The 13,500-nt window shown below is 37.5% G+C and overlaps 1 protein-coding gene across 4 annotated transcripts in view; it reads left to right on the plus strand.

Annotated features, from left to right (window-relative positions):
• The window catches only part of HTR7 (5-hydroxytryptamine receptor 7), a 112,873-nt gene that overhangs the window by 92,809 nt on the left and 6,564 nt on the right, over nt 1–13,500 (plus strand). For 2 of the 4 annotated variants that reach the window (XR_013550523.2, XR_013550520.2), the window contains exons 6-8: nt 1,562–1,601; nt 3,666–3,706; nt 4,980–5,104. The gene's annotated coding sequence lies outside the window, so the exon portion shown is untranslated. Of the gene's footprint in view, nt 1–1,561; nt 1,602–3,665; nt 3,707–4,979; nt 5,105–5,348; nt 5,420–13,500 lie in introns of those variants that run through there. The other 2 variants (XR_013550521.2, XR_013550522.2) reach the window with 2 other exon arrangements.

Here is a 13,500-nt window from a genome sequence, read left to right on the forward strand (position 1 = left end):
TGTTGAATCCAGAAACAAGTTCTGATTCTCCTTCTGTTAGGTCAAAGGGAGCTTGATTGGTTTCTGCTAATGTTGACATGAACCATATCATGGCTGAGGGCCATGTGGGGAAAACTATTCATATGTGTTCTTGGATGGTAATTGATGTGGCTGGTGTGAAGGATCCATTTATTAGTAGTTCTGATCGGAGGGATGATGGCTAGTGTGACTTCGTATGAGATTGTCCTCAATCCCATTCTTCTGCCAGAAGCAGGCATTTTCCTTGAAGTTATGGTACCTCCTTCTAATCAGTGCTTGTTTGCTTTTAATACATGACAGTTGTATTTTTTTTAGTTTCCCTAACTATGTAAATTTTACACGTATTGTCATAGTGTGTGTACCATCCTTCTGTGGCCTGCTTTTTTCTCAGTGCTAGGTTTTTGACATCTTTTCATATTGAGAGTTATAGGTCATGTTTTTCCATTTTAATTGGACTATAATACTTGGTTAGCTGAATATACAGTGACTCATTCCTCCGTTTTTGCTCTTATGGACATTTAGCTTTCATCTAGATTTTTGTAACTAGAAAAAAATGCTGTTGTGAGCATTTATGAATGTGTCACCCTACACATATTAGGGAGCATTTGTAATATATGGGGTTTCCCAGCCCTTTTCACTTGGGTCACTCTGCCAGATGTCACTGTGCCTCTAATCCAAGGCTGCCCCGAGAGCTGAAGAGGTCAGCATCTTGTGTCATGACCACTGCCCACTGACCTGTTTAGTGCAGACCTGTTGGGAAACTCTGCCCAGAATACTGGTCTTCAAATTAAGGTATATGCACTGCACCAATTTCCATCCCCACTCCACTGCCTACACACACATAGACGCACGCACATGCGCGTGTGTGCGTATATATATTTACGCACACACACACGTTTTCCCAATATGGATGGTTGCTAAAGTAGTTGATTTCCACATCCTAAACTTGACCTGCCTGAGGGCCACATGCAGTTTCCATCTCATCATTCACTATCTTTTTCTCCCATTTTCTAAAAGAAAGGTCTTTTACCCACCTAAGATCTTAATATAATGTCTCAAAGGGACAATTCAAAATACTGGGATCCACATGGTCTTCTTTAATTGAGGGCCTATAAATCTGCTATAGGGCCTCCTGACTTTCCTTGCACATATTCTGTTAAAGGCAAAAACTTGGGTAGAATTTAAAATTCAGATGAAATACAGGATGTCTAGTTAAATTTGAATTTCAGGTAAACCACAGGTAGTTTTGTATTACTTTAGTATAAATATATCCTGATCTAGTATGTCTCAATATGAGCTGTGGGAACATTTATATTAAAAAATTGTTGTTTACTGAAATTCAAATTTAACTGGGCATCCTATGTGTGTATGCATGAGAGAGAGAGAGAGGCAGATAGAAAGTTTGCTAAATTTGGCAACCCTAGTGGAGTTAGAGTTGGTACTTTCATCCATGGGATGATCTGGATTCAGATATAATGTCAAGCGGGTGTCAGGACATTTTTTGTTTAATGATTTCTCCTGTTCTTTCTCCTGATTGTCAAAGAACACATCGCTCCCGAAGAGGAGTTGTGTGAGCAAAACAGGTAAGAAATTAGAGAATTTTGTGTCTTCTTTCACTGGGACACTGAACTCATGGCAACTCCTTGGTCTTTATCCATCTGTGTTAAACTAAGAATATTCAGGAGTTGTAAAAAGAATGCTGGGAAAACACCAGTCTATGAGAAGCGCGGCCTGTAGTTCTCATTCTTTTTTTAAAAATGTTTGTTTGTTTATTTATTTAGAGAGGGAGAGAGAGAGAATCCCAAGCAGGCTCTGTGCTGTTAGCACAGAGCCCGATGTGGGGCTCAATCTCATGAACTGTGAGATCATGACCTGAGTCGAAATCAACAGTCAGATGCTAAACCGACTCAGCAATCCAGGCGCCCTTCCATTTCTCATTCTTAAAAGGGAGAAAGTTTAGAGACTGATTACTCACAGGGCTTGGTCTTGACTCACCTGCATTGTTTGCATGATTTAAGGAAGGAGGAGGTAAACACTTTTGTGTGTATCTCCTAGAGGTCGACATTACACCTTTGAGTAAAAGAAACTCACGTTCCAAGTAAGTTAGTGTTTTATATTTTCTCAAACACTTCATCAGATTTGTAGAAGAAATATTTGCATTACCTTTGTAAAAAGATTATCGGACATTATAAATCCATATACACTCTTCCTTTGGACTTAAATTTCCTGCTCAGTGTTGCCCATCAACCAATTCTCAGCTCATTTGTTCATTTTGGCCATGTACTTATTATATTTATATAACTTAGGTATATTTAGTAGAATTTATTGTAAGAAAATCCACTTAATCATGAATATACTGTTGGTAAATTCATACTGCTGGTGGCTTCATTCCTTTTATTTTGTTTTCATTTTAGCAATAAGCAATAAGTGCCTGTTTTCATTTTAGCAATAAGCAATATTCATATCTGGATACATGAACTAGATGAAAAAAAACCTCTCCCTTCATTTCATTAAAAGCATTTCCAATCAAAACTTACATTTTTACAGTTAATACTTATCAGTATGTGCAATACATTTTGGTTTTGGCCAATAGTAATTTAGTAGTTCATTTAATAGTGATGAGATTTAATAAGAATTAGTAATGTAAATTACCACCTAAAATAGTTATTTAGTGATAATTTTTTAAATCAAGAAAAAAATGTTTAGACTTCAGAGTCTTAAATGCACTTTTTTTTTTGCAATTTATCATTATATACACATTTGCGTAACAGGTGATAGGTTGATCAAAAAAAGATGTTCAAACATAATAACATGTTACGTTAAAATAAACTTCAGTGTAATGTGGAATGGAAATACAAGTTAAAAAAAAAAGATAAAATTTCCAAATGTTAAACAAGAGCAGTTTGTGTAGGTTTTTTTTTTTTTTTTTTTTTTTTTTTTTTTTTTTTATGTTTATTTTTGAGAGACAGAGAGACAGAGTGCAAGCTTGGGAGGGGCAGAGAGAGAGGAGACACAGATCCGAAGCAGGCTCCAGGTTGATGTGGGGCCTCAAACCCACAAGCTGTAAGATCATCACTTGAGCCAGGCACTTAAACGACTGAGCCACCCAGGCGGCCCTGTGTAGTTTTAAAAATAGTATTTGTTATCTGACACCACTTTTGAATAGATGTAAAAGAATGACATCACCGCTTTATTTTTTTTAATGTCAGTATTTATAACAGTTGCCAAATTATATCTTCTGCAACTATTTACATTTATGATTTGAAAATTTACATGTCTAAAATTTGCAAGTGGCTGCACAGTTTTTCACAATTATCTTATGGAGTACACGCTTAAAAAAAACGCAGGAATGCGATAGCCCTACCGTGTGCCTGACTGCTGCATAGGAGGCAGGTATATCCTTAACTAGATTTTGCCAAATTCTGAGTCGTTGCCCCATTTTACACTCTCCCTAATGGTATCTGAGAGTTCTCCTACTTTTACATTTTCTCAAACACTTAACATTGTCAACTTTTAAGGGTTTGCCCGACTGAAGGGTGTAAAATGCTATCACTTTGTACTTTTAGGTTTACACTGTCTCGATTATTGGTGGGATTGAACTTCTTTTTCATGCACGGTTTGACCAGCTGTCGTTTCCTCTTCTGCAGGTTGTCTCCCTCATATCTTAGCCTGTTTGCCAATTGTTAAGGTACATATTTGTGATGTAGGGAACTCGTTTTTACATGTTGACTTTTGCAGCTTGTTTTGGGGAAAGCACTTTATGCTTCTGTACCCCTACTAGTTACAATATGAAATGTGTGCATCAGATGTTTCATATATGGATGACTGGAATTCCTGGGAATATTTGTCCACGGTTGCTGTTGCAGGTAGGTGGAGTTTGTTAGATTTGAAGGATGTTAGGCTCGGTGGGGGATGCAAATAATATACAGATGAGCCTATTTTCCTATTTGCCCTAACAATGTTGAATAATCCATTAACAAATGAAAGCAAAAAACCCTCAGAATGGGGTTATTTTCCAGATAATTCTCATTTTAAATACATCTTATTTGTAACTTTGGAATATTAAAGAATTATCTGGAGAAGTGTGTGTTTGAGGGAGGTGGGCACCTTTGACAAAATGCAACATCCCGGCCAGTCTGTAGGAGACATGACAGATACTCAGGTGAAAGAGAGTTAAGTAACAACTACTACAGTCCTGGAAACAGAGATCTTTGCATGTAGAGCAGTTGTTATAATCTGGAGAAAAGGATGGGAGGTAGAGAGAGGAGAGAATTGCAAGAGATTTGCCAGTATAAACAGTACAGGGAGTGCAAAGCTCTGACTCTCCTTGAGATCCTTTTTAATCACTTTTATTTTTGGTAATATAATCTCCTTTTTTCCCCTTCTTGACACATTTCAATAATTAGAATTATTGGAAAAAATAGGATTTATTTTTATTGAAATTCACTTGGTGGTCATCTTTTGAAATAATATTTTTGTTCCAAAAAGGTTTTACTGAATTTTTATAAAGTGGCTTTCCACAACCAACTAGAGTCTGCACACTCCTTTTTGGTAACTTTCAGAAGAATCCATAACTGATCAGACAAAAGCACAAACGTGTCCCTTAACCATTCCTACTTGAAAAGAATATGCCTGGTTTTCAGTGCAATGTACCTGTGGTATATCTGGCAGAATTGAAGTTGCTAAAATTGTTAAGCAGATTCCAAGGTGATTTGGGAAGTTTGGCTTGCTTCCCATCACTGGCATGCTGGGATGTGCTAAGATTCCCACCACTAGCATTCAGGGAAGTGCTAAGATTGGACTCCTACATAAAAGTGTTCAAGAAATAGGTTCACCTAATTAGGTTCAAAACTATATGAAGCCCAGGTGTCCCCAGTCTTCAGGGATCTGTCCTTTCCTTTGACACCCTGAGTCACATGTGGCAGCAGGGAGTCCTGTCCTCATTATCTTTCCCTCCCTAGGTATCTGAGAAATCTTCGAGTGGCTGCGTAGTTACTTTATGGAGTACATGTGCAAAAAACTGTAGGTGGCCAATAGGTCTTCAGTGTGCCCAAAGTAAGAAATCACCCGTGCCCCTCCTTACCCCGTGTAGAACGTTCCTCATCACTTCCATCAACTGTCCACCCTTCTTAGGTCACTTCTTGCTGTTTGGTAACCATTTTCTCCCTCTCACTGCTCTTCTATTTCTGCTACACGACACAGGTAGGTTTGGGCCTTGCTTATTTCAGAGATAAGATCAGGCTGTTACAAGGAGCAAACATTGAATGTATGTCTATAGCACAAGAGAATTACGACATAGAAAATATGACAGTGGGTCACTGCCCCCACAGTCCAGCGCCCGTGCCCGTCTACAACATGGAATATTCCTGATGTCATATTTTAGCTCCCAGCTCCACCAGCCCCTCCCCACGGTGGGAAGGCCTTGGACAGGCTAGACTTCGTTCATCTTGCTGACATGTAAAGTAAAGGAAAATCAGTCAGTTCTAAAGCTGTGCTTCATTACATAATCTGTTCTAATATGCCATTAGTTGTAAGATGTAGCATTATTCTGGGGCGTCTGGGTGACTTAGTCGGTTAAGCGTCCAACTCTTGATTTTTGCTCCGGTCATATCCCAGGGTCTTGGGATCAAGTCCCATGTCAGGCTCCCTGCTGAGCATGGAGACTACTTGGGATTCTCTCTCCCTCCCTCCCTCTACCCACCCCCCTCCCACTCTCTCTTTCTCTCAAAAATATAAATAAATAAATACATAAATAAATAAATAAATAAATAAATAAAAACTTTATGCTTCAATGCTAAATAATAGTGTAATTCTTTGAAAACGTTTTGTACCAGATATTTTTTTTCCCAGGGGCCACGATAATAGTTCTTGTCCCACATGTGCTTCTAGAACCTTAACTACTTCCACATCAAGAGGGAAAGCCTAATTTCTTCCTGCTTGTATCTAAGCTAGTTTGTGACTTGCCTGTAACCCACAGAAAGCATCAGTTCTGCATGACTTCTGAAGCTAGGACTGAAAAGGTGATACGGATGCCACTTGGCTGGCTGGAATATTTGCTCTGGAGCCCAGAGCCTCCGTGTTAACAGCCTCAGTGGTCTGTGGCTGCCATGCTGTGAGGAAGCCCAAACCCCCCGCCTCCAGAGGGATCACGTGGAAAATCCCGGAGACTACATGAAGAGAGAAAGATGCTTTGCCAGTTGCCAGCTGATCCTGCTTCCCCAACCTCTGCTCTTTTGGTTACGGCTTCTAAAGGGCTGCAATCTCATGAGTGATTGCTTAACCAAAACCACCCAGCCAAGCCCTTCCTGAATTCATGGCCCACAGAAACTGTGAGAAATAATAAAGGGATTGTTGTTGTTTTAAGCCTCCGAGTTCTGAGGTGATGAGTTAAACAGCAGTGTTAACCAAATCAATTTTAAATGTCAATTGAACTCAACAGAGGTTGTACTGGAAGTCATGGCAATATGAATAACCATGACCAAGTTTGCACATACACAGGCAATGACACCCATGTCATGTTGGTCCCCTGGCCAACAGCAATTGTGAAATGCCATCTATTTTGAGATGCATGGCAGTAGGAAAAAAACGTATGCAATTTAGCATTGAAAAAAATGTGGTCAAATTGGTGCAAAGGAGGGACAAAGACAACAAAAAGAGTTAAGGAACTGGTAGGTAAGGTGACTTATTTTGAAAAAGCTTAATATTTGGTCATTAAGATGATACGTGCGCATTATCAAAAACATAAAAATAAAATAAAACATAAATTGCAAAAAAAAAAACCAAACCAATAAAATCACCAAAATGTCATCATCCAGAGATAAACTTCCAGATTTCTAAATGTACATAGACAACACGTATAGAAATGTGGGCATATGCATGCTTTATAAATAAGTTCATCCTACGTTGCAGCCTTTTTTTTCCCCTCAGTTGAAAACATGTTGGTTTCATGTTTGTACCTCAGCGGATAAAACACTACCTAATTTTTTAATGATAGCAGAATATCTTATTTACTTAGCCAGTCATTTAAATGATGGACATTTTGTTTAGCTTTATCATTTTGGTTTTGCTTTTATGATTATTAAAACATCAGGCGTATTTATGCACATATGTTTTTCCTATTGTATAACTACCTCTTTGTGGAGAATTTCTAGATACAAGATTATTGGATTGAATAGATTTCCCCAAATAGAACTGTGGTATGGACTGATAAAAATGCCTCCCAGAAAAGTTGTATCCATTCAGACTTCTAGCAACAGCTTTTGAAAATGCCTATTTTCTGTCTCCTTTGCCAAAGGAATGGAGAACATATCACCCCAAAGTGTGCTGCTTTGGTATGTTGATTATTTTGAATTAAAGGCACTTGAGAAATGGCAGATACAAGAGGGCATTCTGACCCTCCTTTTTATTTCTGAAGGCAGGAGATAAACCTCCCATGTGAAAGGTGTCCACCCTGTACCGGGAGAAAGGAGATTTTTTTATCACCAGTGACAAGGAACTGAAGCAGAAAGAAATCTGTTCCAGCAGACCTTGTTCAAATACATCTTATCTTCCTTTGGCCACTCCATATAGTTACTTTGCTACAATTGCCTCTTATTGTTCAACCTACTATAGAGGTTCTTTATCAGTTCTTTTGGTAAAGTTCAGAGGAACTTTACCAGTTCTTTTGGTCTCAATCCCTATGAGGACTCTTCTGTCATGTAAAATAATATAAATGTGTGTGTGTTTCTCCTGTTAATCTGTCTTATGTCAGCTGAGAAACTCTAATAGGGGTGGTAAAAATTTGCCTCCTCTACACCAACATCTGGCTTTAGTCATTCATCTAATGCCAATATTATGGTTTTTAAAGATTTCTTTTAAAAAAATTGCAGGATACAAAATCAAGTACAAAAATCCATTGTGTTTCTCTACATTAATAATGAACTGTCATGAAAGGAAATTAAGAAACCAATCCCATTTATAGTTGAATCCAAAAGAACAAAATACCTAGGAATAAATTTAACCGAGGAAGTGAGAGACCCGTATACTGAAAATTATAAGACATTAATGAAAGAAATTGAAGAAGATACAAATAAGTGGAGGGATATTCTGTGCTCATGGATTGGAAGAATTAATATTGTTAAAATTATATACTACCCAAAGTAATCTTCAGATTCAGTGCAATCCCTGTCAAAATTCCAATGGCATTTTTCACAGAGATAGAGAAAACAATACTAAAATTTGTAGAGAACCACAAAAGACCCATAATAGCAAAAGCAATCTTGAGAAACAAGAATAAAGCTGAAGGCATTGCTTTCCCAAATTTCAAACTATATCACAAAGCTATCATAACCAAAACAGCATGGTTTTGGCATAAAAATACGCATAGATCAATGGAGTACGATAGAGTGCCCAGAAATAAACCCATGTGATTAATTTATGACAAAGGAGTCAAGAATATACAGTGGGGAAAGGACAATTTCTTAAATAAATGGTGTTGGGAAAACTGGACAGCCACAAACACAAAAGGAAATGGGACAAAAATACACAAAAATTAACTCAAAAGGGACTAAAGACTTGAAGGTAAGACATGAAACTATAAAACTCCTAGAAGAAAGTATAGGCGATAAGCTCCTTGACATAAGTCTTGGAGATGATTTTGAATTTGACACCAAAATTAAAAGCAACAAAAGCAAAACAAAAACAAAAACAAACAAAAAACACAAACAAACCCAAGTAGAAAAGGAAACCATCAACAAAATGTAAAGGCCAACTATTGAATGGGAGAAAGTATTTGCAAATCATGTGTATGGTAAGGGGTTAGTATCCAAAATATATAAAGAACTCACACAACTCAATAGAAAAAATATGATTTAAAAATAAGCAGAAGATCTGAAGACATTTTTACAAAGAAGACATATAGATGACCAAAGATATGTGAAAAAACGATGATTACTCATTGTCAGGGAAATGCAAATCAAAAACCACAATGAGTTATCACCTCACACCTATTAGAATGGCTATTGTCAGGGGCGCCTGGGTGGCGCAGTCGGTTAAGCGTCCGACTTCAGCCAGGTCACGATCTCACGGTCCGTGAGTTCGAGCCCCGCGTCAGGCTCTGGGCTGATGGCTCGGAGCCTGGAGCCTGTTTCTGATTCTGTGTGTCCCTCTCTCTCTGCCTCTCCCCCGTTCATGCTCTGTCTCTCTCTGTCCCAAAAATAAATAAAAAACGTTGAAAAAAAAAAAAAAAACATTAAAAAAAAAAAAAAAAAAAAAGAATGGCTATTGTCAAAAAGGTAAGAAACAATGCGTATTGGCAAGGATGCGGAGGAAAGGGAACCTTTGTGTACTATTATGTGAGAATGTAAATTGATAACAGTTTTTGTGGAACACAGTACAGAGTTCCTTAAGAAATTAAAAATACAACTATCATGTGATCCAGCAATCCCATTTCTAGGTATTTATCTGCAAGAAACAAAAATACTTACTCAAAAAGTTATATGCACCCCATGTTTATTGTAACATTATTTGCAATAGACAAGATATGGAAACAACCTAAACATTCACTGACAGATGAATGAATAAAGAAAATGTGGAATATATACACAACGGAATATTATTCTGCCATGAAAAGGAACGAAATCTTGCCATTTGCAACAACATGGGTGGACCTTGAGGGCATTAGGCTAAGTGAATTAGGTCAGAGAGAGAAAGACAAATACTATATAATCTACTTATATGCACAATATAAATACAAAAAAACAAAAAACAAGCAAACAAATAAACAAAAAAGAAGCTCACAGATGTGGAGAACAGCTTGGTGGTTTCCAGGGTGGGGGTTTCATTGTGAGTGAAATAGGTGAAGGCAAAAGGTACAAACTTTCACTTATAAATGAATAAGTCATTGAGATGTAATGTATAGCATGGTAACTATGGTTAATAATACTGTATTGCATATTTGAAAGTTGCTAAGTGAGTAAATCTTAAAAGGTCTCATCATAAGAAAAAAGAATTCTGTAACTATGTATGGTGAAGGATGTCAACTGGACTTATTGTGGCGCTCATTTCACAGTATATACAAATATCAAATCACCAAGTTGTATACCTGAAACTAATGTAATGTTGTATGTCAGTTATACCTCAATAAAAGAAATGGGAGGGGGAGCTTACCATAAAAATGTGTTTCTTGTTTTTATTTGCATTTTAGAAAATAATGAAACTGAACAGGTCTTTTTTTTGGCCCAGTCTAACTTATTTTTTTGTAAGTTGACTATTTTATAGTCTTTGACCATTTTTATTTTTATAATTGATTTGTAAGAGCTCTTCATACAGTGGTAGTAATTCTTTGTCCATCATGTGTGTTACTAAATAGTTTTTCCTAACTCTCTCAAACTTCCATAATTGTGGTATTTTGTTTTTGTTTTTGCTGCCAGGAAATATTTAACTTCGATGTAAATTTTTTTCCTATAGTTTCTGGCTTTGGTGTCAAGTTAAGAAAGTCATGTTCCACCCTTATATCAGAAGTGTTTTCTCATAATTTTTTTTTACATTTTTTACATTTATGAATGCATTTTATCTAACTGGAATTTAATGTGTGAAATTTGACTTTTCCTTAAAGTGGCTGGCCAGTTGTCCCAAATTATTTAGTGAATAACAAATCTTTCCCTTGTGACTTGAAATGCCACATTTATTTTACTCTGAATTCTCATAATACTTGAGTGTTTCTGGAATTTTCTGTCCTGCTCCTTGGCAGTGTGTCTTTTCCTATATCAGGACCATCCATGTTGTTCTTGTGGCGGTTACTACTATTACTGCTGAATACAATGGGCATGCATATATCTCCTTAATTTTTTTCAATTTGACTTTTTGTTGTGAGCTGCTATTTTAAATGTGGTAGTTTTCTCACTTGTTATGGTTGGTATGTGAAAAGAGCAATTGCATCTTTGTATCTTTATTTTGAAACTAGCTATCTTCCTGATTCTCTTAACAGTTCCAAAAATTTTGCAATTTGTTTTCCAGGAGTTCACACGTATAAAATACTAATACTTTTGCATTCTCCCTTCAGATATGCATGCTTCACTTCATTTGCTTGATTAATTGCATTTTCTTCGATGTTGAGAACAGTATTAAATAATTGTACTGATCTAAGATATTCTTACCTTATTTCTGACTTTAAAGGAAATACTTCCCATTATTTAGCCACTAAGCATAACGCTGGCTTTAGAGTTACATTGTGTATTGGGTTTTTTGTTTGTTTGTTTTTTAAATGTTTATTTTTGAGAGAGAGAGAGAGAGACAGAGACAGAGACAGAGTGTGAGCAGGGGAGGGGCAGAGAGAGAGGGAGACACAGAATCCGAAACAGGCTCCAGACTTCTAGCTGTCAGCACAGAGCCCGATGCGGGGCTGGAACCCACGAACCGTGAGATCGTGACCTGAGCCAAAGTCGGACATTCAACTGACTGAGCCACCCAGGCGCCCCAGGCTGTATTGTTTTTTTTAACATTCAGGCAATATCCATTTAATCCTACATCAAGCTTTTCAAAAAAATCTTAAATAGATTTGGAATCTGACATGTTTTGGGTAGCTAAGCAAGAATAATATGGGAGTTTATTTAGTAATGTCAAATGGCTCTTGCAGTCTAGAATGAATTGCACTTACTTCATGATCTGTTATCCTTTCAGTATTTCATTCAGTTCTATCTCCTAATGTTTTGTCTAGGATGGCTTTGATCAACACAAGTGAGTTTGGTTAGTAGCTTTCTTCTTGTTAAGGTTTGACAATAATGCCATGTTGCTTCTAACACGTATTTGGAATGTATCTTTTTTCTTTAAACTGTTTCAGGGCTCAGTAGAGAAGTTTATTCCATCTAGTTTTTAAAGATTTGCTCACATGATTATACCAGGTGACTTAAAAAAAAAAAAAAGCTTTTTCATTTTCTTCTGACTTCGGTTTCAAGGTAAGAAGGACTTTCCAATTTAATGTTATTAAAAGTGTTTGGTCACACTTTTGTATTACCTGTTAAAAAATTCTATCTATAGTTAATTTTGTGCTTGTTCTTCTTGAAATAGATATCATATTTTGGGTTAAATACTAATTAAATATTTTATGAATATTTTGGTAAAGAATGTATTTTTCAAGCAGCTCAACAAGTCTCGCAACAACAACAACAACAACAACAACAAATATTTGGCTGAGTTGGCCATACCTGAGTTAAATTTTAACCGATGACAGTTACTCTAATGTCACAGTTGAATATTATTGTCTAAGAATTGCCCTATGTATGCCAGGCTCAAAAAAAACTTTTCCTCCTTAGGGAAATTATTTAAAAAAATTTTTTTAATGTTTATTTATTTTTGATGAAGAGAGAGCACAAGCAGGGGAGAGGCAGAGAGAGAGAGAGAGAGAGAGGGACAGAGAATCTCAAGTGGGCTCTGTGCTGACAGCAGAGCCCAGTGTAGGGCTCAAATCCATGAACCACAAGATCATGACCTGAGCTGAAGTTAGATGCTGAAGATTAAGCAGATTAAGGGGCGCCTGGGTGGCTCAGTTGGTTAAATGCCTGACTTCGTCTCACGTCATGATCTCGCGGTTCATGAGTTCGAGCCCCGCATCGGGCTCCGTGCTGGCAGCTCGGAGCCTGGAGCCTGCTTTGGATTCTGTGTCTCCCTCTCTCTCTGGCCCTTCCTTTCTCTCTCTCTCAAAAATAAATAAACATTAGAAAATTTTTTTTAAAGATTAACAGATTAAGACTAAAATGAATGCTGGGCAGGCAAAAGGAACAAAAGAATACAAAAAACTGATTCCACTTCAGTTTTCACACTTGGCATTTGAAAAGCAGGGGCACCTGGGTGGCTCAGTCGGTTGGGCGGCCGACTTCGGCTCAGGTCAGGATCTCGCGGTCCGTGAGTTCGAGCCCCGCGTCGGGCTCTGTGCTGACAGCTCAGAGCCTGGAGCCTGTTTCAGATTCTGTGTCTCCCTCTCTCTGACCCTCCCCCGTTCATGCTCTGTCTCTCTCTGTCTCAAAAATAAATAAACGTTAAAGAAAAGCACAGGGAGGACATTATGGAGACCACTGTGGTTCCTCTTGTCTCCCATCTGTTCCTCTTCCACAGCTACTCCCACATCTCATCCTCAAATTCTCAGAAGATTCTTCTTCCGGTCCTAGACCACACACCTCTTACTCTTCAACTTCAACTTCACCTCTTTCCTTCCAAATCTACATCACAAAATCTCCAAGCATCATTAGGCAAAGCCGGACTCCCTCTGAGGGTGGGAGATAGAGACTAAAAAAGCTGTCAGCAAAGGGGAAATAGTGGGAAAATTCATGCATTAACAATGTAATACTTATGGCAGTGAAAATTTGGAAATGACCTAAACATGAAACAATTGGAAAATGGTTAAATAAATTATGGCATATGTGGTACTGGCTGTATGAACAAGATATAGTCCCTTTGTTCATGAAGTTTATAGTCTAATAGAAATATTTTATAGCCATCAGCAACAAA

The sequence above is a fragment of the Panthera onca genome, chromosome D2 (genome assembly GCF_046562875.1).
Source record: "Panthera onca isolate mPanOnc1 chromosome D2, mPanOnc1 haplotype 2, whole genome shotgun sequence".
Taxonomy (NCBI): Eukaryota; Metazoa; Chordata; class Mammalia; order Carnivora; family Felidae; genus Panthera; species Panthera onca.